We start from the raw sequence: 15,194 nt of genomic DNA, 5'->3' as shown, positions 1-15,194 counted from the left end.
CATATAATTTAGTGAGTGATTTAGTAAATAAACTCATGTATATATTGTTGCATTTTGTATATATAATTTTTTAATGTCTTTCATATTGGTGTATTTTAAATAAATACACATGTTTGAGCAGCGTATCGATATGCCAAGTGGTGGCTTTGGTCATGGTATGCCGCATCAGGATTACGACCCGCCCCAGGCTCATAATCCTGGCATCGCTTTCAGCAGAGTCAACAGGACTAGACCAAGGCGATGTTCTTAACAGAACAATCCAGCTCCAGGCATAGTAAGAATTTTTTTGTCTATAATCCATAATATTTGATCTCAGTAATAAAAATGATTATTAATGTTTATTTACATTGCCTCTAATGCAGCGTATCGATTTGTTTAAATGGCTTACTGAGGTTGTAAGGATCGATGGACCAAGAGGGGGGGTGAATTGGGCCTTTTTCAATTTCTAAAACAAAGTAAGGCAACCTTAACCTATGCAAAGCTAGTAGGGCACCAATTCACCAACCGGATAACTAAGCTACCTACACAAGCTAAGAGAGATAAAAACAAAGTAAAGCATAGCAAGGTAGAGCTAAGTTATGATCTCTAAGTCAAGCACATGAGTAAATTGCATGAAGGAAAATGCTTGAATAAAAGGAATGGACAAGAGACAACCGGATTTTTTCCCGTGGTATCGATGTGTTGGCACACACCCCTAATCCACGTTGTGACACTCTCAAAGAGTCTTGTCACCTCCCAAGTCACCGAGACGAGGGCGCTCACTAAGAGTCTCCGTTCACCATCCCGGCGTGGTGGAGATCAAGCCACGTACAATCTTCTTCTCCGGGCTCCCACAATCCTTGGCAAGCTCCGCGAGAAACACCCCGATCACCAAGATCGCCTAGGTGATGCCAATCACCAAGAGTAACAAGCTAAGGCCTTCATTTGAGCAAGAACCGATCACCAAGAACGGATGCACACTAGCTTCTCTCTACTCAAGTCCTTAATCTTGCTTCTTGATTGATTGAATGCACAAGTATGTGAATGATGAAGCTCAAGGTGGCTCTTGACTATGGTATGAGTGTTTTGATGTTGCCTGGTGTCAAGAGTGGGCGAAATGACCCATTGGAGGGGTATATATAGGTAGCTCACACAAATAGAGCCGTTGGAGAAAAGCTGCCAGAAAACTGCGTAGCGCCGGTTAATCCGACGTACCCCCCATTGTCATCGTCGGTTTAACCGGTGAATGTAAACTGCCTCTTCTGAAAACTAGCCGTTACAACTGGGGCAGATTAACCGACGTAGCATCGGTTTAACCGGTGAGTGTAGTTGTCCACTGAACCACTGAAAAACCAAGTCTCTGGACAACTGCACCGACGTTAACTCAAACCTATCGTCGGTTTAACCGGTGAGTACAACTTTTGAATTCCTCTGAAAAAACCATCTCACTGGTCAATTGCACCGACGTCTTGATTCAAACAGCGTCGGTTAATCCGGTGAATAGAACTTGAATTGCCCTGGAAAAACCAACTCTGGACTAATGCACCGACGTTAAATTCAAACACGTCGGTTTAACCGGTGTATTGAATTTGTCCAGACTCTGCTGACTTCGTTTAACCGACGTATAGAAAATTGAGAGCGTCGGTTAAACCGGTGTATAGACTTTTTCTGATTTTGTCTTTTCTGATTTGAGTCTTGAATGAAATCCAAATATTCTTGAGATATAGTTTGAGAACCACTTATTTGAACTTCTAGAAACCTGAGTGACCATAGTGTGCATCCATTTTCAAATGATCATGTCCATGCTCAAGTTACTTAGCCTTAACCCCTCTTAATAGTGCGATCACTATAAAACTATAAAACCTATACTAACCTAAGTGTCCTTCTCAACCTTGTGACACTTAGGACTAGAAAGATCCTTAGCCTTGACATATATAAGTTGAAAACCGAGATCGCCTTTTAGAATAACCGAAATTGAGGGGCCTCTTTTGACATATGACCAAATGAGCGATAATGATCTTTTAAGCTGCACAAACTCATTAGTCACAATAATGGTTGTCATTAATCACCGAAACATACCTTGAGGGCCTAGATGCTTACAATCTCCCCCTTTTTGGTGATTGATGACAACACAAACATAAATAACGAGAGAGCGAGAAAGATAAAGCAGGATAAACACAAGCAAACTCGAAGGCAGGACCAAAGAGCTCAACGGCTCAAACGAAATCCATAGATATGTCTCAAAGAACGGCAAACTCAAGCGACAAATGTACATATCCATGAATTAACACCAAATGTGATACAAAGAATCAAAGTCCTGATAACTACGAGCTCTCTCTAGCTCTACCCTCCCCCTAACTCTGGTGCTCCCCCTAACACCTCTCCCCCTTTGGCATCAAAGCACCAAAAGGCGAGCTACGGGTCGTGCTGTCGTGGTACGGCGACGAAGCGGTCCGGGTCGTCGTCGTCGGACGGAGAACTCTCACCCTCGGTGATAGACGGAAGCTGCTGGTCTGGGTCTGAGCTCACTGGGGGAGTAACTGTCGTGGAGGCTCTCGTGCTGGCACTGCCTGGTAGAGGATCCGTAGAAGTCGTAACCGGGTCAGCAGAAGAAGTATCAATATCTGAAGAGGTGACTGCTGAGGCTGCCGGCTGCGTCGACTGTGGAAGCAGGGACTCCTCTACTGCTCCTCTCCCTGAAGGTGCTGCCTGAAGTGAGGAAGGGAGGGCGACCGACTGAACCGCTGACGGTGAGTCCTGAAAGAGTGTGGTCGCCGGCAGTGGTGAAAAGAGCGGACGACCGGCAGACCCAAAGAGTGCTGACATCGAGAACGTGGTCTCCGGTGTCGCTGAGGTAGCTGGAGCTGCAGTAGGAGCTGGAGGAGGAGGAGCTGGTGTGACGGCAAGCTGAGGTGCTCCAACACCCTGAAGGCCTGACTGTCCTGGCTGCTGCGGGGCGAGTCCGGTGTGAGAGTAAAGCTGTGAGATCATCCCGAACATCGCCATCATGCCCTGCTGCATCTGCTGGAACTGAGCGTCTGTCCTCTGTGAAACTCTGTCAATGAGGCCGACAAAACGCTCCTCTGTCGCTGCCCGCTCTCGGGCGGCCTCTCTCTGTATAGCAGCAATCTGGGCCTCATGGGCTCTCCTGGCCTCCTCCTGAGCAAGCCTGTCCTCTCTCTGCTGGGTCACGAGCTGCTGTAGCAGTGAAGTGAGCTCGGACGGCTGAGTCACCTGAGACTCAGAGACTGTAGCAGCTGCTGAAGTCGGAGGTGCTGGCTGTCCTGAACCTCCTGCCTCGTGATCGTGACTGGCTGGGGCAGTTGAAGGAAAGTACTCAACGTCGTCGGAGGAGTCTGACTCAAGCTCAGACCAGTGAATCTCATCATCTCCCCCGGGAAGCTGTGCCTCTGCTGCTAGGAGTGCCTCATCCTCCTCTGCCACTCGTGCCTGAACCTCCGGTGACAGTCGAGCCATCGCTGCTCTATCTGCGTGTCTGCCCCTCCTCCTGTCCTGTGGAGCCGTGGGTCGGTAGACAGGGAACCTGGGAGCCTCGTCGTGACGATAAGGGGCACTGATGGGTGACTCTGCTGGCACTATCATAGAGCATATGTAACTGATCCAGTGCGCATAGGGAAACTGTCGCACCACACCCATCCCATCAGTGATCACATCCTCGATCTCAGCCAAAATAAAGTCAACTATGTCAAAGGGCTCGTGAGTGAGGATGTGTAGAAGCAGGAGCTGCTGCAGTCCCGTAAACCCCTCTGGGTAGCCACTCCTCGGTAGCAAAGTCCTCCGGAGGGCCATGTGTACTGCGTAAGCCTCTGGGGTCAGCAAGCTCGGCACTCTGGCGTAAGAGGCTGGGAACGGCTGGCGGAAGCACTGAGTGATCGCCTCGTGAGAAGGAGCAATCCCGCCAACCATCGCCCTGCGGGGTGGATCTGAGTCCCCGTAAACCCTCTCGTGCAGCGAGACGTCGACCAGGTCAACTCCAAGAATACCAGCAATGGTCGCCCTCGACAAACCAAAGTCCTGCCCTCCAAACATGAAGTGTACGGCTCTGCGCTCGGGGGCTATCCAAGCTGTGGCGTAGAACACTCTGACCCAGTCCTCGATATAACGGTTCTGCTCCATCTCTAGCAGTCTAGGCAGACCTCTGAAGTGAGCAAAGTGTGCTCTCACATCTGCTCCCCCTGCGGCTGTCCTCAGTGAGACCCAGTCAAGAACCCTGTGCTGAAAGATCCGGTGGCCCCGCCTCTGGTAGGTCTCGTAGAAACTGGCCTGTAGCAAAGTCCAGAACCTCCTGTCGACTCTGCTGTCTCGGGTCACCGGGAACCAGACCTCCTCGTCAACACTCCACCTGAGCCTCTTGACCTTGGCCGCATTGGCTCGGGTCAAGTTCTGGAGCAGCACACCTGGCTCCAGACGCACAACAGTGTCCATACGGAACACTGCGCGCTCGGCCTCTAGGGCCTCGGCTCTACGAGCTGCTGCAGCTGCAGCTGTGGACCTGCGAGGCTCCTGTGGCTGGTGACCTCCTCGCGTCCTCGGTCCAGTGCGACGCTCGGTCGCTGGTGAAGTCTCTGCTGCTGGGGATGTCTGCCGAGTGCGGCCAGACCGTCGTAGAGTCGGTGACTCCTGTGTGCTCTGCCCCTGAGACTGCTCGGACTGCTCTGCCTCTGAATCTGAATCTGCAGCTGTATCTGACTGATCTGACTCTGCTGCTGCTGCTGTCCCGGCTCTGGTGGCCCTGGCACCTCTCACTCTGCCCATGCCCCTGCCTCTGCCTCTGCCTCTGCCTCTGGGGTCCTCCCTGATCTGGAACGGGCGAGCGCGGCCTGATGCCTGCTCCTCGGCGGCCTTGGCCACCATCTCGGCCCTCTCGGCCTCCTTCTCTGCACGTGTCCGCTTGCGAGCGGGCTTCTCGACCACAACTTCCTTCCCTTTCCTCTTCTCGCGACCCATCTCGACTGACGGTGAGCGAAACATGAACGCGGCGCGAAAGAAGCAGCCCAGGCAAATCGTCGAGCACCTGGTGAGCGCAGATCGGCTGCGGCTGCGGCGTGGAGGTGCGGCTGCGTGGGTGGCAAGGCGTGTGGGAGCGGCGGCGTGGCTGCGAAAGTGGTGGTGGCGGCGTGAGTTCACGGCGGTTGGCGACCGTGGCGGCGAGCAGCGGCGTGGGTTGTGCAGGTGCGCGCGGGCGGCGCTGGGTGAGCGCGAGGGTGCGCGGCGGCGGCTAGGAGTGACGGCGCACGGCGGCGGCAAGGTGGAACGGTGGTGGCAGCGCGGGCGCACGGCGGCGGTGGAGAGACGGCGGCGGCGCGAAGGGAAGGCGGCGGCGGCTCGAAGATGGATGCGGGCGAAACAGAGGAAAGAGAGGCGGCGGCTCGAGCACGACTCATATATGACAGGTGGGACCCGCGATTTTCCTTTACACCGGTTGATCCGACGCGTAGGGTTTGAACGCCGGTTGATTGCGTCGGTGTAGTTCACCCGAGATTCTACCATATCTGTTTTTGAACGCCGGTTGAACCGATGCTGTCAAAAATGAACTCGTCGGTTGATTGATCAAAACACCGGCTGATTGCTAGGTCTGATTTGCATTTATGATCACCGGTTGATCCGATGCACTGACTTTTGAATACGCCGGTTGAACGCCTGAAAACTTGACTGAGCTGAGACAAACTTAGTAACGCCGGTTAAACCGATGATGATGCTCCATTGAACGTCGGTTTAACCGGTGAAGCCAAAAACCCCACACTCAGCTCACTCTTCTATGCTAAGTCCAATAAACTTATAAAATTCAAATAAACTCAAGTTAATGGACTTGCATAGGCGACTTTACCCCTCAAAATAAATAGGATAGCACACTTGCTTAAATAAATTTCTTTTTAAACACAAGGAAAAGCCGCAAGAAAGACAAAGCGCCAAATAAAATGTATGAGCCATGTCATAGGAATATTGAAGATAGAAAGCTTCAAACTCATCATGACATTGCTCACTAGGCAATAACGCACCTAACACTTTGCTCTTTTCACTTTTCATGAATTAAGATCTTGTATATGAAAACAAGTCTCATTTTCATCAAGTGATCTCCTTTGTGACCCTTACGCATGCAATGATGATGCAAACTACAACCACATGCGAAAGTATAGTAAACATGAAGTGCACACTTATATGACAAGAAATGCGTAACAAGAAATTAAGATCTACTTGTCAAGTTTGAACCCACGGGAAGCTTCTTCATGATGAGCCTTTCTACAAGCCTAGAGGAAAACAAGTGGACCACCACCTCTAGCTAAACCCTTGCTCATCACTATCTTACCATGGTTAGACAAGTGTCCTATATGTATGCATTTTTCTATATGACATGGCAACTTACATGACGTTTGCCGCATCTAACACATTGAGCTCATTTCTTAGCCTAACAAAGGTACTCTCGTCTAAAGGTTTTGTGAATATATCCGCCAATTGCTCCTCGGATCTCACACCTTGAAGGGAAATGTCCCCCTTGGCTTCGTGATCACGCAAGAAGTGATGGCGAATATCAATGTGCTTTGTGCGAGAGTGTTGAACTGGATTCTTGGCAATTTTTACGGCACTTTCATTGTCACAAAGGAGTGGGATCCTATCTAGTTTCACACCAAAGTCCAAAAGGGTTTGCTTCATATATAGGATTTGGGCACAACATGCACCGGCCGCTATATATTCCGCTTCCGCGGTGGACAAAGCCACGGAATTCTGCTTCTTACTCGACCAAGAAACTAGAGAACGCCCAAGCAAGTGGCAACCCCCGGAGGTACTCTTGTGATCCACACGGCTTCCGGCAAAATCCGAATCCGAGTATCCCAAGAGATCTAAACTAGCGCCTTTGGGGTACCACAAGCCTATGCTAGGAGTGTGCTTGAGATACCGAAGGATCCTATTCACAGCCGAAAGGTGTGACTCCTTTGGGTTAGCTTGAAAGCGGGCACACAAGCACACACTAAACATTATATCGGGCCTAGATGCGGTAAGGTAAAGCAAAGACCCTATCATAGAACGATAGAGGGATTGATCAATCGGTTTACCGTCCACATCCAAGTCGAGATGCCCATTGGTTGCCATGGGTGTCTTGATTGGCTTGCACTCATCCATCTTGAACTTCTTCAAGATATCTTTGGTATATTTTTCTTGATGGATGAATGTCCCTTCCTTCATTTGTTTGACTTGAAAACCAAGGAAGAAGGTCAATTCGCCAATCATGGACATCTCGAATTCCCTAGACATCATGGTAGCAAACTCATGGCTTAGTAAATCATTAGTTGAGCCAAAGATAATATCGTCAACATAAATTTGACAAATGAAAAGATCCCCGTTGACGTCTTTTGTGAACAACGTGGTGTCCACCCTCCCGATCTTGAAGCCTTGCATGATTAGGAAGTCACGAAGCCTCTCATACCAAGCCCTTGGAGCTTGTTTTAGCCCATAGAGTGCCTTGTGCAACCTATAAACATGGTTAGGATTCCTCGGATCTTCAAACCCGGGAGGTTGCTCAACATAAACAAGTTCGTTAATAACGCCATTTAAGAATGCACTTTTCACATCCATTTGATACAACTTAATGTTATGATGTGAAGAGTAAGCAAGAAGGATACGGATAGCTTCAAGTCTTGCGACCGGAGCAAAGGTTTCACCAAAATCCAAACCTTCGACTTGAGAAAACCCTTTTGCCACAAGTCTTGCTTTGTTGCGTATCACCACCCCATGTTCATCTTGCTTGTTCCGAAAGACCCACTTGGTGCCGATGATGTTCTTGTCTTTTGGAGGAGCTTCGAGAACCCAAACTTCATTGCGGGTGAAGTTGTTCAATTCTTCTTGCATAGCCATCACCCAATCCGAGTCCTCAAGCGCTTCCTCTATGCTAGTGGGTTCAATACAAGAAACAAACGAGTGATATTCGCAAAATGAAGCATGTTTAGAGCGAGTTCTTACTCCCTTTGATGGACTACCAATGATTTGACCAATTGGATGATCCTTGGAGATGCGACCATGCTTCACTAGCGGTACTTGCGTGGATGCTTGTTGGGGTGGATCATGGGTGACTTGTGCTTGTGGTGGAACGTTTTGCTCTTCTTGTTCTTGGACTTGGGGTGTTGGCGTAGGCACATCTTCTTGAGGTTGTGTATCATCTTTTTCTTGATCTTCATCCACTTGAGGCGCCGTGGAGGTGCTTGGTGTAGATGAGGAAGGTCCTCCCCCTTGATCATTGTCTTCATGCACCTCTTCCGGCTTGATATCCCCAATGGACATATTCTTCAAAGCTTCATCAATCTCCTCATCACCTACATTCTCATAGCCAACAACCTCCTCTTGGGAGCCATTAGATTCATCAAACTCCACATCACATGTTTCTTCAACTAACCCGGAGGTTTGATTGAATACTCTATATGCTTTGGAGTTTGATGCATAACCAAGAAAGAAACCTTCATCACATCTACTTTCAAACTTACCGAGCCTTTTCTTCTTATAGATGAAGCATTTACAACCAAAGACTCGAAAGTATGATATATTTGGTTTCTTCCCGGTGATGAGCTCATATGGAGTTTTCTTGAGGAGTCGGTGAGGATATACTCGGTTGGATGCATGACACGCCGTGTTGATTGCTTCCGCCCAAAACTTCTCGGACGTGCCATAATCATCCAACATTGCTCTAGCTAGGGTGATGAGAGTCTTGTTCTTTCTTTCCACCACTCCATTTTGTTGAGGCGTGTAGGTGGCGGAAAACTCATGCTTGATGCCCTCTTCATCGCACCATTCTTCAATCTTCATGTTCTTGAATTCGGTGCCGTTGTCACTCCGGATCTTCACAATTGGGGAGTTGTACTCCCTTTGAGCTCTTCTTGCAAAGGTCTTGAAGATTTCCGGAGTTTCACCCTTATCGCCTAGAAACATAACCCAAGTGTAACGTGAAAAATCATCAACAATTACTAGGCAATAGAGGTTACCACCAATGCTCTTGTATGTAGTTGGACCAAAGAGGTCCATGTGTAGTAGCTCGAGCGGCTTGGAGGTAGACAACATCGTCTTGATGGGATGATGTGTTGCAACTTGCTTCCCGGCTTGACATGCTTTACATAGCTTGTTCTTGTCAAAGGTGACGTCCTTCAAGCCGGTGATCATCCCTTTCTTGTGGGCTTTCTTGAGGTTGCTCATGCCAATATGAGCAATTCTTCTATGCCAAAGCCACCCAAGAGAAGACTTGGTGAAGAGGCATGTCATGGTGCTTGTTTGCTTTGAAGAGAAATCCACCAAGTAAATGTTGCCATGCCTAAACCCCGTGAATACCAATGACTTGTCTTTTTCATGAGTTACTACAACACCATTCTTGTCAAAGGCACACGTTAGTCCAAGATCACACAATTGAGCAATTGAAATAAGATTAAAACTAAGTGCTTCTACAAACAAAACATTAGAAATAGATAAATCTTTAGAGATTGCTATTCTACCCAAACCTAAAACTTTTCCCCTTGAGTTATCACCATAGGTGACATGTTCATGATCGCCGGGGTCTTCAAGGGAGGTGAACATGCTATCATTGCCGGTCATATGTTGAGAGCAACCGCTATCAAGTACCCAATGTTTTCCACCGGCTTTGTAGTTCACCTACACACATGAGAATTCACTTTTGAGTTTTAGGAACCCAAACAAGCTTTGGGCCTTGCACATGTGTGACAAGAGCTTTTGGGACCCAAAGTTGCTTGGGGAGCTTCTTCTTTGACTCCTTAGTGAGTTTGCCAATGAATTTGGCCTTCACTTTACCCTTCACCTTACTCAAGAGAAAATGGTTATTTTGAAATATTGAAGAGTAATTCTTGGGTAATTTAGGAAGAGGACGTGATGGTAAAGTGCACTCCCTAGTGTGGTGCCCGGTGACTTGGCAATGTTGGCAATATGATCCAACTTCCTTGATGAAGCTAATCTTGATCTCCGGAGAAGGAGTAGTGGCTATGTTTGGCTCCGGAAATGAACCAAGACCTCTCTTGCCATAGTCACGGGCATTGTTGAAGAGAATCTCTTTGTGGATGTATTCTCCTCTTGAGAGCTTCTCCACACTACTCTTGAGGCTTGCAACTTGATCCATCAATTCCTTTTCCCTAGAAGGTGCAAGCTCGGACAAAGCATTAGTAGCATTTGCATTAATGAGTAGGTCATCACATGAAGTAGAAGCATTGACCTTCTCAATAGTTTCATGAGCAAAGTTCTCAAGACTTGGGTCAATTGCTTCATAGGCAAATTCAAGTTCTTGATACTTGTGAGCCAACTCCCTATGCTCTTGTTTAAGCTTTTTGTGGCTCTCTTCAACTTGCTTAGCAAGTACAAGTGACTCATTGTGCTTTTTGAGCAAGTCATTGTACTTGCCAAGCAAATCGGAGTGGGCAAGCTCTAACTTTGCACGAGTGCTCTCAAGAATCTTGACTTTGCCCTTTTCCCTCTTGATGACGGATGTATACTCATTAATGAGGTTAGCAAACTCATTAGGGTCAAGCTCATCATCACTATCATTTTCACTCTCACATACCTTAGAGTTACCTTTGGCCATGAGGCACATTGGAGGTGGAGGTAGTGATGGTTCTTCATTTGTGAGGGCGATGGTGACTATGTCTTCTTCATCACTTGAATCTTCGCTTGATGAGACATCGGTCACCCACTCTTGTTTTTCCACCAAGAAGCTTCTCTTGGTGTGCCCTTTCTTCTTTGGGAAGAGCTTGGTCTTCTTGTCATGGCTCTTTTTCTTCCCAAGTCTCTTGTTTTTGTTCTTCCTTTCTTCTTCTTCATCATCGCTTGAATCATGGCGATGCTTGCTCTTGTGATCCTTGTTTCTTTTGTCCGGCTTGGGGCAATTTGGACGGATGTGACCTTTTTCTCCACAATTGTAGCAAATTTTGTTCTTGACATCCATTGGCCGGAACATTCCCTTCTTAGAGTCAAAGTTGAACCCCTTCTTGTTGATTTTGTCATTCAAGCGGGTGAACTTTCTTATCATAAGAGCAAGCTCTCCATCATCTTCAACATCGGATGAGCTTTCATGATGATCATCTTCTTCATTGCTTGAGCTAGAATCTTGCTTGATCATCTTGAGCTTGCGGGTTTTGTTTGCCTTGGTCTTTAGAGCAATTGATTTGCTTGAAGTTGGCTCTTCGGACATACCAAGGATACTCATCTCATGAGCGCGAATTTCGCCCACAAGTTCTCCTACTTCCATTGTGTCAAGATTCTCCTTTTGAAGCATAGCATTGATGATGTTATACTTGGGCTTCGGGAGGAGCATGAGAATCTTGCGATTGATGGAGGCACTGTCAATTTTGGATATTTCAAGTGCATTAATGTCCTTGACAATGACATTCAAGCGAGAGTACATATCATTGCAATTTTCATGAGCTAGCATTTTAAAAGAATCATACTTAGCTCTAAACAAGTGATATTTTTGTTCACGGACTTTTGTGGAGCCTTCATGAATTTCAATTAGTTCTTTCCATATATCACTTGCTAAGTCCATGCCATTAACTCTAGCAAAGACTTCCTCACTAATGGCTTCGAAAATTGCATTTCTAGCCTTAGCATTCCATTTTAATTGTTCGGTGGTGGGAGTTCCGGTGAACCCGGTCTTAGTCGCCAACCATACTTCGGGGGCAATCGCATCAAGGTATGCGGCCATGCGAACTTTCCAATAGGCAAAGTTCTTGCCCTCGAAGTGAGGCGGCGAACCACCCATCTTGGCCATAGCTCTAGGCGGTGAAGCCTAATGATCCAAATGAGCAACGAGGCTCTGATACCAATTGTAAGGATCGATGGACCAAGAGGGGGGGTGAATTGGGCCTTTTTCAATTTCTAAAACAAAGTAAGGCAACCTTAACCTATGCAAAGCTAGTAGGGCACCAATTCACCAACCGGATAACTAAGCTACCTACACAAGCTAAGAGAGATAAAAACAAAGTAAAGCCTAGCAAGGTAGAGCTAAGTTATGATCTCTAAGTCAAGCACATGAGTAAATTGCATGAAGGAAAATGCTTGAATAAAAGGAATGGACAAGAGACAACCGGATTTTTTCCCGTGGTATCGATGTGTTGGCACACACCCCTAATCCACGTTGTGACACTCTCAAAGAGTCTTGTCACCTCCCAAGTCACCGAGACGAGGGCGCTCACTAAGAGTCTCCGTTCACCATCCCGGCGTGGTGGAGATCAAGCCACGTACAATCTTCTTCTCCGGGCTCCCACAATCCTTGGCAAGCTCCGCGAGAAACACCCCGATCACCAAGATCGCCTAGGTGATGCCAATCACCAAGAGTAACAAGCTAAGGCCTTCATTTGAGCAAGAACCGATCACCAAGAACGGATGCACACTAGCTTCTCTCTACTCAAGTCCTTAATCTTGCTTCTTGATTGATTGAATGCACAAGTATGTGAATGATGAAGCTCAAGGTGGCTCTTGACTATGGTATGAGTGTTTTGATGTTGCCTGGTGTCAAGAGTGGGCGAAATGACCCATTGGAGGGGTATATATAGGTAGCTCACACAAATAGAGCCGTTGGAGAAAAGCTGCCAGAAAACTGCGTAGCGCCGGTTAATCCGACGTACCCCCCATTGTCATCGTCGGTTTAACCGGTGAATGTAAACTGCCTCTTCTGAAAACTAGCCGTTACAACTGGGGCAGATTAACCGACATAGCATCGGTTTAACCGGTGAGTGTAGTTGTCCACTGAACCACTGAAAAACCAAGTCTCTGGACAACTGCACCGACGTTAACTCAAACCTATCGTCGGTTTAACCGGTGAGTACAACTTTTGAATTCCTCTGAAAAAACCATCTCACTGGTCAATTGCACCGACGTCTTGATTCAAACAGCGTCGGTTAATCCGGTGAATAGAACTTGAATTGCCCTGGAAAAACCAACTCTGGACTAATGCACCGACGTTAAATTCAAACACGTCGGTTTAACCGGTGTATTGAATTTGTCCAGACTCTGCTGACTTCGTTTAACCGACGTATAGAAAATTGAGAGCGTCGGTTAAACCGGTGTATAGACTTTTTCTGATTTTGTCTTTTCTGATTTGAGTCTTGAATGAAATCCAAATATTCTTGAGATATAGTTTGAGAACCACTTATTTGAACTTCTAGAAACCTGAGTGACCATAGTGTGCATCCATTTTCAAATGATCATGTCCATGCTCAAGTTACTTAGCCTTAACCCCTCTTAATAGTGCGATCACTATAAAACTATAAAACCTATACTAACCTAAGTGTCCTTCTCAACCTTGTGACACTTAGGACTAGAAAGATCCTTAGCCTTGACATATATAAGTTGAAAACCGAGATCGCCTTTTAGAATAACCGAAATTGAGGGGCCTCTTTTGACATATGACCAAATGAGCGATAATGATCTTTTAAGCTGCACAAACTCATTAGTCACAATAATGGTTGTCATTAATCACCGAAACATACCTTGAGGGCCTAGATGCTTACAGAGGTTCTACAATACCTAGGTGGTTCACCTCTTCAGGTGGTAACCACAGAACGCCAACAATTCAAGAAAATGACAATCTCTTTCGAGATACCATCAAGACAAGATGTAGGTACCATGATTCAAATAGTGGCTAGTGGGAAAGAATCACTAGTTCAGATGACTTATGAAAGAAGAACCATAGAAGCCTGCCTTTTGGAACTTCAGAATTATGGTTATCTGATTCCAGATTTGTCATGGTTCAAAATCAAAGCACTTCAACAGAATCAACAAGATATTGTTACTCTCTGCGAGACTCTTTCACGAGAAAATCTATATGACATAGTAAGTGAATTTTGTTAATTTCAAGAATTATGATATTCTTTGATTGCGAAAAGCAGTTAATTATATTTGCATTCCATCTCCATTGCAGGATATATTTGGTAACACCTTTATGGCAATGAGCTTAGAAGAAATTTTATGTCAAGCCGTTGAGTAGTTGGGTTATTATTCGACTGAGTCCGGACTAGCATATACAAGGGAAGGTCTCTATCAGAGTTCTTATGAATTTCGAACTACGCCAGATCCTACCGCAGAAACAATGTTCACAGTCTACGGCAAAGCACTTCCTCGTAGAAGCGAAGCAAAGGACAGCTGTCTTATCCGTGCATTAATTTTCATAGACGATGCCCTGGGGTACAAGATTGGTGATGTTAACTATGTTCAGTACCTGTTGCTTCCGAATAATTTTCCTTAGATGATGTAGTAGGCATGCAATTGAACTTTTGCAACTTGTATTCGCTATGAATTTTCATGTATGTATTCTGTCGCTAGGTAATGTAGGCTATGAATTTGTTAAGTCTACTATCTCTAAGTGTGAATTTCTGAGATTGTTCTATATATTGCATGTGTGGCTGTGAATTTAAGTTTACAAATTGATATTTTCCTTGTTCTAGGATGTATTAAATTTGAAAAATAACGAAACTCTTTCAAAAAACAGAGAGAGAAATACATCAACAAATAGTTCATTAACAGGTCTGGTATTCAGAATACAAGAGAAAAATACGATTACATGCAATCCGATTTGAAATAACTACAATTTTAACCGGTTACAATTCTCGATTCGCCATCCTTACGTGCCCATGACTTGTCATTTTTTTTAAACTTGCTTTTATAATCTCCATCTTTTGGGGGTAGGTCTATGAAGAGGTTCATTTCATTGTACTGATTATAATCTTCCACATCGTTGATACCATCAACCCCTATGATATCTTATTTTCCTGGGACAACAACATGCTTTCCTTTCTTTGCGGGGTCAGCTACATACAGAACCTGTGCGACCTGTGAAGCAAGTACACATGGGTCATCTTTGTAACCAACATTGTTGAGGTCAACAATCGTGAGTCCATAGCCATCCACCTCAACACCTCTAGGGTATTTGACCCAAGGACACCGAAAAACCGGAATTTGTATATTGAAACCATAGTGCACTTCCCATATGTCATCTATGATGTCATAGTAAGTTATACTTTGGTCTGTTCTCTTGTCCAAGGCTTCAATGCAGACACCACTGTTCTGGGATACAATCTTTTTGTTTTTTGCAGCAGTATAAAATAAATATCTATTAATATCGTACCCTTGCCACGATGTGACCTGACTTGATGGGTCTGCTGCTAATCTTTTAATCATTTGTTCTTCCATGGTCTCCCCATCTGGTAGATCCAGGTCCT

The 15,194-nt window shown here is 46.1% G+C and overlaps 1 long non-coding RNA gene across 1 annotated transcript; it reads left to right on the top strand.

Annotated features, from left to right (window-relative positions):
• Window positions 1-308: 308 nt before the first annotated feature.
• On the top strand, window positions 309-13,956 carry LOC120676997. Its single transcript, XR_005676074.1, has 3 exons — window positions 309-392; window positions 13,492-13,809; window positions 13,898-13,956. It is a non-coding gene; the product is annotated as an uncharacterized LOC120676997 (long non-coding RNA).
• Window positions 13,957-15,194: the final 1,238 nt, after the last annotated feature.

The sequence above is a fragment of the Panicum virgatum genome, chromosome 5N (genome assembly GCF_016808335.1).
Source record: "Panicum virgatum strain AP13 chromosome 5N, P.virgatum_v5, whole genome shotgun sequence".
Lineage (NCBI taxonomy): Eukaryota > Viridiplantae > Streptophyta > Magnoliopsida > Poales > Poaceae > Panicum > Panicum virgatum.
This window is presented reverse-complemented; position numbering and strand designations above follow the sequence as displayed.